Genomic DNA, 18610 nt, shown 5'->3' with positions numbered 1-18610 from the left:
TGCACAAAAAGTGGGAAACTTCTCCCCAGGGAGTGGAAGATTTAAATGTGCCCCACAAAGCCCAGGGCCCCAGGACATCCCATTAACTGGATCGACACTGGAAGCAGGACTAGTGATCTCTCTCTTCTTCTGTCTCACTCTCTCTTTTCTTTTTAATTCATCTCTTTCTCTTTCATCTTAGCCCTCCATCCAAGCCCCACTGCTGCCTGCTCATACTGGAGATCAAGCACCAACACGTCAAGCCAACACCACAACCCACCGAAGATCTCTGTGAGATTTTGCTGTTCCTCTCAGGGTTCCTGCAAACCCTGGGCGCTCCCTTGTCCCTCGGGGTGGGACGCCACGCACAGCACTCCCTGTCCAAGCTGGTTCTGGCATTTATTTAGATAAATATTGCTCTGAAAAGTCCCTTCTGCTCTGCCCAGGACCATGGAAGAGCCATCAGGATGGAGCAGTTTCACAGCTTCAATCCCTTCCTTCACTTTTGGCTCCAGTGGGCAGCAGCAAGACCATTTTGCAGAAGGAATTGCACCAAGGAAACCTGACTGAGGGGTTTGGTTTCCAAATCCCAGAGACTCACTTTTTTTTCCTCCCCTTTCTATCTCTGTTGCTCAAAAAATCCTCATGTTTCCGAAGCGTTCTGCAGCTCTTACAGCATTTTGCTGGGATGAAGAAAAGCTGGCACACATGTCACGGCAGCAAAGATTGGTTTTGCTGTCTGGGCCCGGGGTCAGTGGGGCTGCCCGACCCCTCAGCCCCACGAGAAGCCTGAGATGAGCACAAGCACCAGCCCGGGCTCCTCCACAGGGAGCAGGAGCTTCCCAAAATTTTTGTTTTCCTGCCTGTCTGCCCAGCCGCAGCACTAATGCTGCCACTGCTCCAGGGATCTACTGGAACACACGAGGTTTTCCCGTCCTGAAAAGATTACGAGTGCAGGATTTCCTCCCAGCTGCCTCTCCTTTTTCCACAACACGCTTGAAGCAGACAGCAATTAGCTTCCCAGCTTGGAGACAGGTGATTTTTATTTAACCTCAGACCCATCTTCAGCAGAAGAGATCAGGGGCGCTCCGAATGACTCAAAGAGACAAAGTCTCTAAAAGCCTTTCCCAAAAGCAGATTTGCCTCCAAACACGGGAGATAAGGAGGCTGTGGGAGAGCTGCGATGGCTCCAGCCCTGCCTGCAGGGATTTTGGGAGCAGGAGTGGCCAGCAGGGATTTTGGGAGCAGAAACAGCCAGCAGGGATTTTGGGAGCAGGTGAGGCCAGAAAGGATTTTGGGAGCAGGAGTGGCCAGCAGGGATTTTGGAGGCAGGTGAGGCCAGCAGGGATTTTGGAGGCAAGTGAGGCCAGCAGGGATTTTGGGATCAGGTGAGGCCAGCAGGGATTTTGGGAGCAGAAACAGCCTGCAGGGATTTTGGGAGCAGAAACAGCCAGCAGGGATTTTGGGAGCAGGTGAGGCCAGAAAGGATTTTGGGAGCAGGTGAGGCCAGCAGGGATTTTGGAAGCAGAAACAGCCAGCAGGGATTTTGGGAACAGGTGAGGCCAGCAGGGATTTTGGGAGCAGGTGAGGCCAGCAGGGATTTTGGGAGCAGGTGAGGCCAGCAGGGATTTTGGGAGCAGGTGAGGCCAGCAGGGATTTTGGGAGCAGGTGAGGCCAGCAGGGATTTTGGGAGCAGGTGAGGCCAGCAGGGATTTTGGGAGCAGGTGAGGCCAGCAGGGATTTTTGGGAGCAGGTACAGCCTGCAGGGATTTTGGGATCAGGTGAGGCCAGCAGGGATTTTGGGAGCAGGCGAGGCCAGCAGGGATTTTGGGAGCAGGTGAGGCCAGCAGGGATTTTGGGAGCAGAAACATCCTGCAGGGATTTTGGGAGCAGGTGAGGCCAGCAGGGATTTTGGGATCAGGTGAGGCCAGCAGGGATTTTGGGAGCAGGTACAGCCTGCAGGGATTTTGGGAGCAGGTACAGCCTGCAGGGATTTTGGGAGCAGGTGAGGCCAGCAGGGATTTTGGGAGCAGAAACAGCCAGCAGGGATTTTGGGAGCAGGTGAGGCCAGCAGGGATTTTGGGAGCAGAAACAGCCTGCAGGGATTTTGGGAGCAGGTGAGGCCAGCAGGGATTTTGGGAGCAGGTGAGGCCAGCAGGGATTTTGGGAGCAGGTACAGCCTGCAGGGATTTTGGGAGCAGGTACAGCCTGCAGGGATTTTTGGGAGCAGGTGAGGCCAGCAGAGATTTTGGGAGCAGGTGAGGCCAGCAGGGATTTTGGAGGCAGGTGAGGCCAGCAGGGATTTTGGGAACAGGTGAGGCCAGCAGGGATTTTGGGAGCAGGTGAGGCCATCACAGATTTCTGCTGCCACAGGTATTTCTGCTCCCCAAGTTCCCTTTTTGGCTCCCCCAGGAAATTTCCCTAGGCACCATTCCCGGCTCCCAGCTCTCCTGAGCACGAGGACAGCCCCTGCCTGCTCACTGCCTCCCTAAGAGCATGTCATTATTTCTGATTTATGGCGTTTCTGCAGCTGGCCACGCTCAGCCCACGAGGTTGTGTGGAAGGGAACTCAGCCTGGCCTGCTCCCTGCAAGCTCTGGATAAAGCCTTTCTCCCGTTGATACAACCTCACATTGAAAAAAAAAATAATCAACAAACAAAAAGCTATGGAGAAAGTAGAATTTCCAGAGAGTAAAAGAACAGTGGTTCTTAAAATAAATTATGTGAAATAGTCTCCCGAGTACAGGTGACCAAATACAGGTCAGATCCACTGCTTGTAAGAGAAATCAAACCAGAATTCCAGAATGGCTTAGGGTGGAACAGATCTCAAAGCCCATCCATTGGGCAGGGACACCTTCCACTGTCCTAGGTTGCTCTAACCTCATCCAACCTGGTCTTGGACACTTCCAGGGATCCAGGGGCAGCCACAGCTGCTCTGGGCACCCTGTGCCAGGGCCTGCCCACCCTCCCAGCCAGGAATTCCTAATTCCCAATGTCCCAATATCTTTGAGAGTCACAGAACCATGGGATGGTTTGGATGGGAAGGGACAGTAAAACTCATTTAGTACCACCCTCTGCCATGGCAGGGACACCTTCCACTGTCCTAGGTTATTCCAAGCCCTGTCCAGCCTGGCCTGGGACACTCCCAGGGATCCAGGGACAGCCACAGCTGCTCTGGGCACCCTGTGCCAGGGCCTGCCCACCCTCCCAGCCAGCAATTCCCAATTCCCAATCTCCCATCTGTGCCTGCCCTCTGGCAGTGGGAGCCATTCCCTGTGTGCTGTCCCTGCCTGCCTTGTCCCCAGTCCCTGTGCAGCTCTCCTGGAGCCCCTTGAGGCCCTGGCAGGGGCTCTGAGCTCTCCCTGGAGCTTCTCTTGTGCAGGGGAACAGCCCCAGCTCTGCCAGCCATCCTCTGACTTTGTGGCTCCCCTCTGCCCAGGGCTGCCCCAGCTCAGACCCGAGGAGCTCCAGCACATCCGTGACCTGATGAAATTCCCTGATCCAGGGGCCTGGCTCAGGTCCCAGGAATGCAGCTCTGACCCACGGAGGATGCAGCCCCCTCCCCGTGGGTGCAGCCCCTTCCTCACCCTCCCATCCAGCACCTTCCCTGGGATACACAGTGGGAATTACAGCCACCCTGGAACAAAACCAGGAGCACACCGACCTTTCTGGGCAGCCGTGGGGAGAGGAGCCCAGCACTGCACCCAACCCAACGCTTCATGCTGCAATCCCGACAGAAATGCAAAGATAACTGCTTTGTTTTTCCCCTCGTCCCATTCTCCTTGATCTCATTTTAATTGGAGCCGGTCCCAGATGGATCACATCCCGAGAAGCCCAGCACCTACCCTCCATCCTTGAAGTCATTTTAAGCCAGGACTTATTTCCACATTTGGATCCCAGCCCTGCCCCCTCGCAGCTGGTGAAGGGTTTAATTCACCTTCACCCACAGGCGATTTGGGATGGTTCAGAACTTTCCACAGCACGGGGCAGTTAATGGAGCACAGAGCTCTGCTGCAAACCTGGCCCTGCCTCCAGAGCTGCCAGAGCACCTGGGGCTGGCAGCACCGCGGCTCCTCCAGAGGGGTCACAGAGGGGGACCAGCCTCCTTCCCAAAGGCTCAGCTCCCCAGCTCATTCTGCATTTCCCAGCTCCACTTCACCCACACCGAGCAACAAGCCTCCCTCAGGGGCTGGAGATAACCTGCACAGCTTCCTCTGGCAAGGGATTTCAGAAGGGCTTAGGAAGCCTCCGGCTGGAAGCAGCCTGCACTCCCAAACATGAGATTTGATTGGCCTTTTATCTTGGTTTACACAGCTAATTGTTCCAGGTGTATCAGTTGCCATGAAATTAATCCTGTTGTAAAACCAGGTGTAGCCAAGAATTAAATTGAGCGAACAATTCAGGCAGTTGGGACAGATGGACAACAACAGGACTCAGCTCCGGGGCAGGGGGGGGATTGTGAGTTCAGAGGGGCTGTGACACAGCCAGAGCTGTTCCCCAGTTCAGAGGGGCTGTGACACAGCCAGAGCTGTTCCCTAGTGTTCAGAGGGGCTGTGACACAGCCAGAGCTGTTCCCTGTGTTCAGAGGGGCTGTGACACAGCCAGAGCTGTTCCCTGTGTTCAGAGGGGCTGTGACACGGCCAGAGCTGTTCCCCAGTTCAGAGGGGCTGTGACACAGCCAGAGCTGTTCCCCAGTTCAGAGGGGCTGTGACACAGCCAGAGCTGTTCCCTGAGTTCAGAGGGGCTGTGACACAGCCAGAGCTGTTCCCCAGTTCAGAGGGGCTGTGACACAGCCAGAGCTGTTCCCTGTGTTCAGAGGGGCTGTGACACAGCCAGAGCTGTTCCCTGAGTTCAGAGGGGCTGTGACACGGCCAGAGCTGTTCCCTGTGTTCAGAGGGGCTGTGACACAGCCAGAGCTGTTCCCCAGTTCAGAGGGGCTGTGACACAGCCAGAGCTGTTCCCTGAGTTCAGAGGGGCTGTGACACAGCCAGAGCTGTTCCCCAGTTCAGAGGGGCTGTGACACAGCCAGAGCTGTTCCCTGTGTTCAGAGGGGCTGTGACACAGCCAGAGCTGTTCCCCAGTTCAGAGGGGCTGTGACACGGCCAGAGCTGTTCCCTGTGTTCAGAGGGGCTGTGACACAGCCAGAGCTGTTCCCTGTGTTCAGAGGGGCTGTGACACAGCCAGAGCTGTTCCCTGAGTTCAGAGGGGCTGTGACACGGCCAGAGCTGTTCCCCAGTTCAGAGGGGCTGTGACACAGCCAGAGCTGTTCCCCAGTTCAGAGGGGCTGTGACACAGCCAGAGCTGTTCCCTGTGTTCAGAGGGGCTGTGACACGGCCAGAGCTGTTCCCTGTGTTCAGAGGGGCTGTGACACAGCCAGAGCTGTTCCCCCAGTTCAGAGGGGCTGTGACACAGCCAAACCACTTCCCTGGGAGATCACAGGGACCTGGTATTAGCGGAGCCAGGACTCGGGGTGGCAGGAGGTGGATGTTTATCCGGCAGTGATTATGTTTATCAGGGCAGGTGAGGCAGGCGGCTCTGGGCACAGGCAGGACACAGACACAGGGTGCGGGTGCCCTGGCTAGGAGGGGACAGCCGTGCCCCAAGGAGCACGGGGGGCACACCCCCAGAGCTCTGCAGACCTCCTGCCCTGCTCCCTGCTCCTTCCCTGCTCCTTCCCTGCTCCTTCCCTGCTCCTTCCCTGCTCCTTCCCTGCTCCTGCCCAGCTCCTGCCCTGCTCCCTGCTCCTTCCCTGCTCCCTCCCTGCTCCTTCCCTGCTCCTTCCCTGCTCCTTCCCTGCTCCTTCCCTGCTCCTTCCCTGCTCCTTCCCTGCTCCTTCCCTGCTCCTTCCCTGCTCCTTCCCTGTTCCTTCCCTGCTCCTTCCCTGCTCCCAGGAAGAGCTGGCGGCTGCGGCAGCGGCGTGGGCTGGCCGGCTTCCTACGGGGATGAGCGCTGGGTATAATATAGAAACCGAGCTGCCTGTTCCAAGCACAACCACGCCGGCTGCTTTTTAAAGACAGGCTCGGGTGGAAAGTGCCGCAGGAACAAGCGGTGTTAGTTCCCCCCGCAGCCTCCCAGCCAGGGGAAGCCTTCAGTGGGGAGATCTGGGAGCTGGTCCCACTCCTGGTCCAGCCCCGGGGACAGGAAAGATTGTAAGGTCACCCTGGCACCTTTCAGCTGGGCTGAAATTGGCTCCTGTAAATCCTCACAGGCAATCCAGCCTGGAAAGCCCTGGAGGGAGATCAGTGTTTAATCTCAGCCTGGTGCTGGGCAGGGGGAGCGCTCGGTGGCCTCCCGAGCCCAGCCTGGGCTGCACCCAGCCAGGTCTGAGGGGTGCCACGGTCACCTGGGAGAGCAGCGGGAGGACATCAAGGCACAGACCAAGAATTCACTGTGCCAGAACAATTCCACCACGTGGAGTGTGTGATCTCCTCCCCCAGCGGCGTCAAACACCACAAGCGCTGGATTTCACTCTTCTGCGTGCACAAGGACATCTTGCCACCATCCATCACACCCACACGGCCAGGGAGGGCAAATAAAAACGCCACAATGCCAACAACTCATGAGTAACCAACACCAGAGCCAGGGAGCTCACAAATCTTCGGGATGAGAAGTCGCTGCTGGCACAAGGAACGGGTCACGTTTCAGTGTTAATCGTCCATGGAGTGGCAGCAGGTCTGCGTGACAGGGACGAGGCCAAAATGAACTGCCATGTCTAATGCAAGTCATCCTCTATTACAGTTTCTTTCTGTTTCTCTGCCGCTCACAGGAACGGCGAGCCCAAAATAACGGCAGCAGCGTATGACTTTAAAAGGGCAAATTTTAAAAAGCCCAGAGCAGTCGCTGGCACCAGTGAAAGCAAGGAACCTGCGTACAGCTTCTACCAAAGACCCCCAAAAGTCACAAGCCTGGAAAAGCAGCAGGATTTAAAGATTTAAATCATGAAAAAGGCATTCTGGCAAAAATGAGATGTGGAAAATGCAGGGGAACGTGATCTTTCTAGGCACAGGAAAGGAGAGAGCTGGAAAAGAAATGTCCAGTGTTGGTGACTGATGGGGAACTCTAAAGGAATCCATTAAATCTGTACAGCCAACAGAACTAATTGAAAAATAAGGCACTTCTTAAGCATGCGAGGAATAGGGAATTAGATGTCTGCCAGACTCACTGTTAGGTACCATCAGTAAAACTGATGAAACAGTTGCCAAAGAGGACGAGAGGAGCCCACAGATCAACTGTGTGCACCCCGCTGTGCCAAAGCAGGGCTTTTCCCACCCACCCCCTGTGCAACCTGCTTTAAAACCCCCTCATCGACCCCTTAAAGCCCCTTAGCGACAGAAATCTCTCTATTGCCAGACATCTGCCAAAATAAAGCATCTTCAGACCAACTGGTGGAACTCGGAAACTTTGTGTAGTCACAGTATTTGGGTAAAAGGCAGCTCCAGCTAGAACAGCAGGACAGAAATTTCAGGTAAACACACGGACTGGAGACTAAAAATACAATTCCAACCAGCCAGCTGAGTTTCCTGGAATTAGATCTATTTAGGAGACTTATTATCTACCTAAAGACATTATTGTTGCCTCGACACAGTGTTTGCCCACACTTCTCCAGAGCACATAACAACCTGAGGATGGATCTCACAGCAGGTGTGGCCAACTCCACACGAGACAGCCCCAGCATGGGGATTGTTGTCACTGCCCAGTGGGATTATATTAAATGTAAATCTAACGGGAAAGACGTGGTCAGTCTGTAAGGAGTCAAAATAGCGAGCTCACACCCGTGGCTCACCCAGATGTCAGTCTTAAGGAGTCAAAATAGTGAGCTCACACCCGTGGCTCACCCAGAGGTCAGTGGGTAAGGAGTCAAAATAGCGAGCTCACACCCATGGCTCACCCAGAGGTCAGTGGGTAAGGAGTCAAAATAGCGAGCTCACACCCGTGGCTCACCCAGAGGTCAGTTTGTAAGGAGTCAAAATAGCGAGCTCACACCCATGGCTCACCCAGAGGTCAGTCTATGAGGAGTCAAAATAGCGAGCTCACACCCGTGGCTCACCCAGAGGTCAGTCTATGAGGAGTCAAAATAGCGAGCTCACACCCGTGGCTCACCCAGAGGTCAGTCTTAAGGAGTCAAAATAGCGAGCTCACACCCATGGCTCACCCAGAGGTCAGTCTGTAAGGAGTCATAAAAGGGAGCTCACACCCATGGCTCACCCAGAGGTCAGTCTTAAGGAGTCAAAATAGCGAGCTCACACCCATGGCTCACCCAGAGGTCAGTCTATGAGGAGTCAAAATAGCGAGCTCACACCCATGGCTCACCCAGAGGTCAGTGGGTAAGGAGTCAAAATAGCGAGCTCACACCCATGGCTCACCCAGAGGTCAGTCTTAAGGAGTCAAAATAGCGAGCTCACACCCGTGGCTCACCCAGAGGTCAGTCTATGAGGAGTCAAAATAGCGAGCTCACACCCGTGGCTCACCCAGAGGTCAGTGGGTAAGGATTCAAAATAGCGAGCTCACACCTGTGGCTCACCCAGATGTCAGTGGGTAAGGAGTCAAAATAGCGAGCTCACACCCATGGCTCACCCAGAGGTCAGTGGGTAAGGAGTCAAAATAGCGAGCTCACACCCGTGGCTCACCCAGAGATCAGTCTTAAGGAGTCAAAATAGCGAGCTCACACCCGTGGCACACCCAGAGGTCAGTCTTAAGGAGTCAAAATAGCGAGCTCACACCCATGGCTCACCCAGAGGTCAGTGGGTAAGGAGTCAAAATAGCGAGTTCACACCCATGGCTCACCCAGAGGTCAGTCTTAAGGAGTCAAAATAGCGAGCTCACACCCGTGGCTCACCCAGAGGTCAGTCTGTAAGGAGTCAAAATAGCGAGCTCACACCCGTGGCTCACCCAGAGGTCAGTCTGTAAGGAGTCAAAATAGCGAGCTCACACCCGTGGCTCACCCAGACGGGCACCTGGGCAGCACGCATCCCGAGGCTGCCACAAAAGCCACGCCAGGAGGAGCAGGAGCCCCGCGGTGTGAGGGGACAGCAGCCTCGGGCTCCCGAGGAGCGGGTGCGGACAGAGAAATGCAAACCGGTGACAGCGATGCGAGCGACGAGTCACCTCTGTGACAAGGACACGGCAACATCCCCCCCACTGCAAGCCAAAACTAGATAAGTTCAACCTTGAAATGAGATAGCATCTCTCCAGAGTGAGAGCAATTAAATGTTGGCACAAGGTAGGGAGGAAGGGGGTGGAGGGGGGGACTCGCCGTTGCTCAGAGCCATTAACACAAAATTAACAGGCTGCTTGTTTAACCCGGGCTTCTGCGCCTGCAAAGGAGGATGAGCTGCAAATGCTTCCCTGCAGTTGCATTTCTGCAACACCTCCCACCTGGGGGTGTGGAAAGTTTCAGAAGCATTTTCTATGCTTGGGAAGAGTCCTGAGTGGTAGGAGAACAGCAGGGTCATGCTAAAAAAAGGAAAGACCAAGGCGAAAAGTCTGAAAACCAAGGTTTGCAAGCACCGGGTGAGATTCATCTCGTTTAAATTTAGACCTTTCAAGCTCAGCTATCCAAATCAGAAGCAGCACCCGGAAAGGCATTTGCCTGGCCTGCATACGAGGCTTTCCAGAGAGGGAAACAAGCCTCCTTTGGAGGTGCCTGTCCCCCCTGTTTGGAGGGGGACAGCTCGGAACAGACCCTTTTAGACCCCTGAGCAAGGGCAAACAAACAGCACCCACTAAGATCCAACTCCAAGCCAGCTGGCGCATGCAGCCTGCAAAGCTGAGAGGTAATTCCAGCCCAGAACAGCAGTTCTGGAGAATTTGCCTGGCGAAGCCAGGGGCAGGATCAGGGTGAGGAGCTAATCCAGCTCCTGGAGGCAGGTCTTCACGACTCCGTGCTAAGCGCAAAGAAGAGACAAACACCAGTGCTCCTCTGCCTGGAGGACTCCCAGAGATCAATGTCATTCTTTCCAAACGCGGGTGATTTGACTGGGATTTCAGGTTTTATCAGAGCTCACTAACAGGCTGGGCTCAGCTGCAGGAGGGAAAGAACTGCGATGAATCAGTCACAGACTCCTTTAGGATGGAAAAGCCCTCCAAGATCACCAACCATTAACCCGGCACTGATAAATCCGCCTCTAACTCATACCCCTGAGTGAGCCTGACAATCCTCTTTGGCTCCAAGGCCAGGGCAGGGCAGGGAACACTTGGTTCTCCCAAGCACAAGAGCATCAATGGAACAGGGATTATCCTGTCCCTTTGCCCCCTCTTCTTTTGTAGGGATGGGGAATGCTGATGCTCTCCTGCTGGGTGTGAGATTTATCCTCAAAAGTCCAGCTCTGGCCCTTATTCCTGCAATTTCCTCATTACAGTCGTGACTTCCCTTTCCCTGCACGCACAAACCTCCACGGGGCTTGTCCCCTTCCACCTGAGGGACACCTGTCCAGCCACAGCAAGGTCAGGGCAGGTCTGAGCTGCCACCCCGATCGCGCCCGAGGGGCTGAAAAAGATGCCCCTGTCTCCAGGCCTCGTTCTGCAGGAGGCTGGGATGCTGCTCAGGCCAGCAGAGGGAAAAGCACTCCGGTTTGCTGGGAAGTTCCCAGCGCCAGATAGGATTAGTCGTGTCTAATTAACTGCGAGGAGCCAGCAGCACAGAGCTGACTGCAGAGCCGGACCCCCTCCCTCGGCTCTGCGTGTCCACGACCAAGCCAGCTGCTTGTTCAAAGGAAACCTTGGACACTGCACATCCCCTCCTGCAGGCACCGCGTCCCCGGGCACACCGCCCAGGCAGGCAGAGGTGCCCCAACACCTCCCACACGCAGCAAAGGCGAGTTCTGGGTGCACCCCGCAGCCTGGGGAGCCTGTCCCCTGATGTCACAGTGAGCTCATGGGCACTATTTCCCCTTCCCGGGACCCTGTTATCTGATCAGATACCCTGGATCCTCCTTCCTGCCCCAGCGGGAGAGCCAGGGAAGCCCACCCTGTCCAAAGTCTGTACAGACCCCTGACATTTCCTGTTCGTGCTCTTGTGCCCCGCTCTCCCCATGGACACCACAGAATAAAGAGAGCTGAACAACATATCTGGGGTAAGAGCCTCTTTTGGGAATCTTTGCCATCTCCTGACATTCCTCCCCTCACAGCCTCGGACCTCTGGGCTAGCCTGATATTCAGGGGCTGTGCAAGGAGGGAACATCACCCTGAGCAGCCCCACACCTCGGGGTGGAGGATTCCTCTGGGCAGCTGTGTGCGGACAGCCCAGCGGAGCCACTGCCACGCCAGGGTCAGGTTTGCCTCCCCTTTCTGGTCCTCACACCGCAGCAGCCCGGGATGGATCTCCCCAGCCAAAATCACCACACGCCAGGCATGGCCCATGCCTTAAAGCCTGGACTGTCACCTGCCACCTCCCCCGGAGGGTCTGGCCCAGGTGAGAGGAAATAAACCTGACTGAGAGCAAATGCAGCCTGCCTTGGAGCAGGGCAGAGGGAGAGAAGCAATTTTCTCTCTCTGTGGTCACAGGGAAAGGGTCCAGGGGACCTGCCAGGCATGCCGACACTGCGTGTGAACCCATAAGCCTGCATGTAGGGACACGCATGGCACATGTGGGCACATGCAGGATCTACACAGGATGGGGTCCGTGTGGGCACACAGGGCAGGTACAGACACTCACGGCACCTCGGGATCGATGGACACGGCTCACAGGGACACCCCGGGGCAATGGATAGGGTTCACAGGGACTCCCCGGGGCACGTACGGACTCACAGGGCAGGTACAGACCCGCAGGGACCACGGGCACACGCGTGGGCTCGCAGGGCAGGTGCGGACACAGAGGGTTCATGTGGGCAAACAGGGCACGTACAGACAGCACGGACAGACAGACAGGGCACAGACAGACAGGGCATGGACAGAGACAGACAGGGTGCACACAGACACACACAGCACAGACAGACAGGGCACGGACAGACAGACAGGGTGCACAAAGACACAGACAGCACGAACACAGAGAACACACAGACACACAGCACGGACACACAGACAGGGCACACGCAGACACACGAGCACGGACAGACAGACAGGGCACAAACAGACACACACAGCACAGACAGACAGACAGGGCACACACAGACACACAGCACGGACGACAGACAGGGCACACACACAGACACAGTGTGGACAGACAGACAGGGCACAAACAGACACACAGCGCGGACAGACAGACAGGGCATGGACAGACAGACAGGACACACAGCATGAACAGACAGGGCGCACACAGACACAGTGCAGACAGACAGACAGGGCACGGACAGACAGACAGGGCACACACAGACACACACAGCACGGACAGACAGACAGAGCACAGACAGACAGGGCGCACACAGACACACACAGCACAGACGACAGACAGGGCACACACACAGACACACGAGCACGGACAGACAGACAGGGCACAAACAGACACACACAGCACGGACAGACAGACAGGGCATGGACAGACAGACAGGGCACACAGACACACACAGCGTGGACAGACAGACAGGGCACACAGACACACAGCGCGGACAGACAGGGCGCGGACAGACACAGTGCAGACAGACAGACAGGGCACGGACAGACAGACAGGGCACACACAGACACACACAGCGTGGACAGACAGACAGGGCACACACCGACCGGCGGGCACGGACACACAGACAGGGCACACACGGTCGCACGGCGCCCGAGCGAGCCCACAGGGCACACAAAGACGCACCGAGCCCGTGTCAAGCCGCGGAGAAGCGATGCCCGCGTCTCCGCTCGCCCTCGCAGGCACAGCCGGCTCTCACGGGTTTGAACCCCTCTGTGCCGGGCCAGGGGGCTCCGGGGCACGGGAAGGACGAGGCGACACCGGCACCGCTCCAGGGACGCTCCCGCGGGCGGTCCCGCACGGATCCGCCGCCCGCTCCCCGCGCCCGGCCCCGCTCAGCGGCAGCGCCCGGCGGGGCTCGGGGCCGCCGCACTCACCGGGTCCGCCGCGCTCGGCTCCGCCATGGCCCGACCGGCACCGGCACCGCGCCCGCCCCGCCTGACGTCAACCCGGCCCCCGCCGCGCCGGCACCTGCGGGAGGCGGGGCCGGCGGCCGCGAACCCCCCCATCCCCGGGAGGCACCGCGCATCCCTCGCCATCCCCGGCAAAACACGCTGGAGAGGTCGGCTCCGCACTCGCCATCCCCGGGAGGAGCCGCCCGGGGGTCCCGTCCTCCCTCGTCATCCCTGGGAAAAGCCGCCCCCGGCATCGGGTCCCCCCACCCGTTCCGGGGAGGGACCGCCCGGGGGTCCGGTCATCCCCCGCTATCCACGGGAAATGCCGCCGGAGGGGTGCGAACCCTTCTCGCCGTCCCCGGGAGGAACCACCCCGGGGTCCGTTCGGTCATCCCCCGCCATCCCCGGGAGGAACCACCCCGGGGTCCGTTCGGTCATCCCCCGCCATCCCCGGGAGGAGCCACCCCGGGGTCCGTTCGGTCATCCCCCGCCATCCCCGGGAAAAACCACCCCGGGGTCCGTTCGGTCATCCCCCGCCATCCCCGGGAAAAGCCACCCCGGGGTCCGTTCGGTCATCCCCCGCCATCCCCGGGAAAAACAGCCGCCCCAGGGGTCCGCTCTCCCCGCTCCCCTTCTCGCCATCCCCGGGAAAAGCCACCCCAGGGGTCCGGACCCCCCTCGCCATCCCCGGGGGGAGCGGCACGGAGGAGTCCGGTCCCACTCGCTATGGCCGGGGGGAGCTGCCGGAGGTCATCCAGACCCTCCGCTCCTCCCTCGCCAGACCCGAGAGAAGCCCGGTGAGCCTGGTGATCCCTTGCCATCCCCGAGAGAAGGGGGATCCGTTCCCCTGGAGGCACCGGCAGAGATCTCGTTCCCCCCTTCTGCCCCAGCCCCTTTGAGGATCCGGGGGAAGGGGACCCCGCCTGGCCCCCAGCTCGGGGCATCCCTCTCAGCGGAGGCTGCTGGGCACCCTGACCCTCGCGGCTGGGCTTTCAGCCCTTTTCCCAACGTGCTCATCAGTTTCATCCTGCGGGTTTCTGGCTCTGCACCAAGCCATCGTCCCCGTGGGACCGTTCTGGGGCCCGCTGTGGCCCCCGGAGCTCGGCAGCGTCCCTGCGCTCCGGAGGCGCTCCCAGCCGAGGAGGTGTGATGGATCACAGGTGAGGCAGCTGAGCTCTTGCTACCCGCGGGTGCCTTCACCCACTGAGCAGCCTCAAAGGAAAAAAAAAAAATCGCTGTATTTACAGTGTGAAAGAGCAATTAAAGGAAGCTGCTTCAACAGTCTAAGTGGAGGAAGCGTGATAGCTCAATAGTTATTGATCCCCTCCAGACAGGCATGCTGCTTTGTTGGAGCTGAAGGAACCCTGCCTGATGCAAGGGAAGTGGCGAGAAAAAATAAAAAATGGTCCCGTAAATTAAAACTCCCAAGGAATTACATGGGAGGAAACGAAGGTGTATAAGCAATTTCTGGTGGCATAGTAATCTGTAACTCTGCTGTTTTGCTGTCGAGGATTAAAATGAATGTTCCCATCTGGTTACCCCGTGAGCAGGAAGGTATTTAAAAGAAGCTTGTGCCTGTGGATGGAAGGGTGGGAACCGAAAGCAGAAAGAGGAATAGGAACATTAGCAGTTATTGTTAAAACCACCAGGGAAACTGCCCGTGGCTCTTGAGCCCCAGGTGACAAACACACAGCCAGGGACACTTAAGGGCATCCTGGGGCCCTCCTGGCAAAGCCCAGTGCCGGAATACAGCGGTGCTTGGGTGTTCTCAGATGGGGCTGCTGTCTGGCAGCGTGCTCCAGGATGCCACTGCAGCAAAACACACGCTGACAAGCCCGGCTCCAGCACCGTGATCCTGGTCTGGCCCTCAGCACAGGTGTTTCCAAGCCCTGGAGTGGCCCAGCAAAGGACAAAGTGGAAACAGAAAATACAGAGCCATCGTGGCCTCAAGCTGAGGCCAAAGCACACAGATCCCATGCCATGGGAGCGCTCCCAGCACCTGCCCTGCCTGTGAGTGAGGCAGGATCTGGGCTCTCCCGCCGTGGCTCCAGCCCTTTGGCTTGTGGCACGGCCATGGGCTGGTCTCTTTGAACATCTGGGCCAGTGAGCTCTGGAGTGAGGCCAGAGGAGGCCACCAGGATGATCAGAGGGAACACTCCTCCATGAGGAAAGGCTGAGACAATTGGGATTGCTCAGCCTGGAGAGGAGAAGATTTGGGGTGACCTAATTGTGGCCCTCCAGGACCTGAAGGGGCTGACAAGAGAGATGGAGAAAGACCATTTACAAGGGATGCAGTGAGAGGATAAGGGGAATCGGATCAGATTGAAAGAGGGCAGGATGGGATATGGGGAAGGAATTGCTGGCTGGGAGGGTGGGCAGGCCCTGGCACAGGGTGCCCAGAGCAGCTGTGGCTGCCCCTGGATCCCTGGGAGTGTCCAAGGCCAGGCTGGACGGGGCTTGGAGTAACCTGGGACAGTGGAAGGTGTCCCTGCCATAGCAGGGTCTGGAAGAAGATGGTCTTCACGGTGCATTCTGTGACCTCCTGATTCCCTCTCGCAATTAGCAGTAATAGCCCTGAAATGCATTTATATTTTCTTCTTGTGCGGGCACTGGTTGGTACAAGCTTAGTTTGGGTGAAGAAACGGGGTATTTGGGTGCTTTCCGCCAGCGCAGCAGGAAACCAGGGCAGCACCTCGCAGGAGCTTGGCAGCAGTCCCTGCAGCGGCCCACAGCAAACCCTGGCAGTGCCCCCGGCTCTCACACCGCCCCGGCACAAAGGGGCTCGGCAGGGTCAGCCCGGCGCCCGGCACAAAGGGGCTCTGTGCGGAGAGCATTAACCCCGCATCCCCCGAGCATCCCCCGAGCATCCCCGGAGCATCCCCGGAGCATCCCCCGAGCATCCCCCGAGCATCCCCGGAGCATCCCCGGAGCATCCCCCGAGCATCCCCCGAGCATCCCCGGAGCATCCCCCGAGCATCCCCCGAGCATCCCCGGAGCATCCCCCGAGCATCCCCGGAGCATCCCCGGAGCATCTCCCAAGCATCCCCCGGAGCTCTGCCAGGGTTTAACCCCTCATCCCCCGGAGCATCCCCCGAGCATCTCCCAAGCATCCCCCGGAGCTCTGCCAGGGTTTAACCCCTCATCCCCCGGAGCATCCCCCGAGCATCCCCCGAGCATCCCCCGGAGCGCTGCCAGGGTTTAACCCCTCATCCCCCGGAGCATCTCCCGAGCATCTCCCGAGCATCCCCCGAGCATCTCCCGAGCATCCCCCCGGAGCTCTGCCAGGGTTTAACCCCTCATCCCCCCGAGCATCCCCGGAGCATCCCCCGGAGCTCTGCCAGGGTTTAACCCCTCATCTCCCAGAGCATCCCCGGAGCATCCCCCGAGCATCCCCCGGAGCTCTGCCAGGGTTTAACCCCTCATCTCCCAGAGCATCCCCGGAGCATCCCCCGAGCATCCCCCAAAGCTCTGCCAGGGTTTAACCCCTCATCTCCCGGAGCATCCCCCGAGCATCCCCGGAGCATCCCCCGAGCATCCCCGGAGCATCCCCCGGAGCTCTGCCAGGGTTTAACCCCTCATCCCCCCGAGCATCCCCCGAGCATCCCCGGAGCATCCCCGGAGCATCCCCGGAGCATCCCCGGAGCATCCCCCGAGCATCCCCCCGCAGCTCTGCCAGGGTTTAACCCCTCATCCCTGCCAGCCGATTAACCCCTCATCCCCCGGGCATCCTCCCGCAGCTCTGCCAGGGCTTAACCCCTCATCCCCCCGAGCATCCCCCGAGTATCCCCCGAGCATCCCCCGGAGCTCTGTCAGCCGACTAACCCCTCATCCCCCGGAGCATTCCCCGAGCATTCTCCTGCAGCACAGCCAGGGCTTAACCCCTCATCCCTGCCAGCCGATTAACCCCTTATCCCCCGAGCATCCTCCCGCAGCTCTGCCAGGGTTTAACCCCTCATCCCCCGGAGCACCCCCCGAGCATCCTCCCGCAGCTCTGCCAGGGTTTAACCCCTCATCCCTGACAGCCGATTAACCCCTCATCCCCCGGGCATCCTCCTGCAGCTCAGCCAGCCGATTAACCCCTCATCCCCCGGAGCATCCCCCGAACATCCCCCGAGCATCCCCCCGCAGCTCTGCCAGGGTTTAACCCCTCATCCCCCCGAGCATCCCCCGGAGCATCCTCCCGCAGCGCTGCCAGGGTTTAACCCCTCATCCCTGCCAGCCGATTAACCCCTCATCCCCCGGGCATCCTCCTGCAGCTCAGCCAGCCGATTAACCCCTCATCCCCCGGAGCATCCCCCGAGCATCCCCCCGCAGCTCTGCCAGGGTTTAAGCCCTCATCCCCCCGAGCATCCCCCGGAGCATCCTCCCGCAGCTCTGCCACCCGCGGTGCGCCCCGCGGGTTCCACCCGGCCTGCCAGGGGTGCCAGGGAGCCCTTGCAGGCGGGATGGAGACCTACAGCACGATAAACAACTTAATTAAACACCGCGGAGCCTGACGAGATAATCACGGCCCCTGACTAGATAATCTGTGCTGCATCCTCAAGCACGAGGGATTGTGTCTCTTTTCAAGCAGGGGAAGGAAAGCTCTCAAAAAGCTGCCGGAGTGTTTACATCAATTTCCTGGTGATTGCTGAGGAGAGACCTGGCACGCTCGATCAAAGCCGGCAGAGCCGGTGCCTGGGATGTGTGTCGGCAGCGGGAGCTGCCACCATCTCTTTTTCTCACCCCGGCGCTGTGGTTTTTATTCCGGGCTCTCTCCTCCGCGCTGTGAGACAGCCACGAGCACAGGTAAGGCGAATGCAGGAAGGTGTGGCTTCAGTCCTGCCTTGCCAGGCGTGGGCTGCCGGATGCTGCCTTCAGGGAGAGCGTGCTTATCTCCGCTACCTCCATTCCCATCGCTTATTGTCGGGGACAGAAGGAGCATTTTCGTCACCTGGTCACAGCCGAGATTCACCCCTGTCCCAGGCGGAGAAGCCACAAGGCACAGGGGGGACGCTCAGACAGCCCCGGGGACGTCGTGGCCACTCCAGGGCTGGATTTCACCCTGCTTGGACAAAAGACCGCCACGCTCACTGCAAAACGTCTTGCACAACATCCCCCTGTCTCCCATTACACGATGCATTCAGCCTCCTTCGGGGGTTAAATCGCTGGCTGCTAAAACAAAAGGGACTCGAGCGTCTCATCAGGAACAAGTTTCAGACATCCCCTGCCAGATCCGGGCTGCTGACACCGGGTGAAGTGACACCAGTCAGGCTGGCACTGTCGTCTCCCACTCAGCACATCCTCCTCGACACCCTCCTCCTCCAGACACATCCCTGGTACTGCATCAGCCCGTGGAACACGGTGCAGAGCTGGTCCTACCTGCGCCAGCACACCCCGGGATGAGTCTTTAACGCCTTCACAGGCCAGACACAACCGGCAGAGAGCAGAGACCTTTTGTTTCATAGCAGATCCCATGAAATTAGGAACTGATGTAAAACCAGCCGCACTTCCAGAGGTGCTAAAGCCTGTCTGCTGGGCAGCATCTCAGTGCCCTTGGGGTGAAAAACCACGTTATAAATCAGCACTGTGTGGGCTGCCTTCTCTCTGCGTGGATGGAGAACCCTTAGGAATTTCTCTCCTGGTATCAG

At 58.3% G+C, this 18610-nt stretch overlaps 1 protein-coding gene across 1 annotated transcript in view; it reads right to left on the bottom strand.

The window, feature by feature from the left end:
• Window positions 1–13070, bottom strand: part of MAPK4 (mitogen-activated protein kinase 4) — a 62288-nt gene extending 49218 nt beyond the window's left edge. The window contains exon 1 of the mRNA XM_031507514.3: window positions 12963–13070. The gene's annotated coding sequence lies outside the window, so the exon portion shown is untranslated. The remainder of the gene's footprint in view (window positions 1–12962) is intronic.
• Between the last annotated feature and the right edge of the window lie 5540 nt (window positions 13071–18610).

Source organism: Lonchura striata, chromosome Z, assembly GCF_050655825.1.
Source record: "Lonchura striata isolate lonStrDom1 chromosome Z, ASM5065582v1, whole genome shotgun sequence".
Taxonomy (NCBI): Eukaryota; Metazoa; Chordata; class Aves; order Passeriformes; family Estrildidae; genus Lonchura; species Lonchura striata.
The sequence above is the reverse complement of the archived record's forward strand: the minus strand, read 5'-3'. Positions and strand labels throughout refer to the sequence as shown.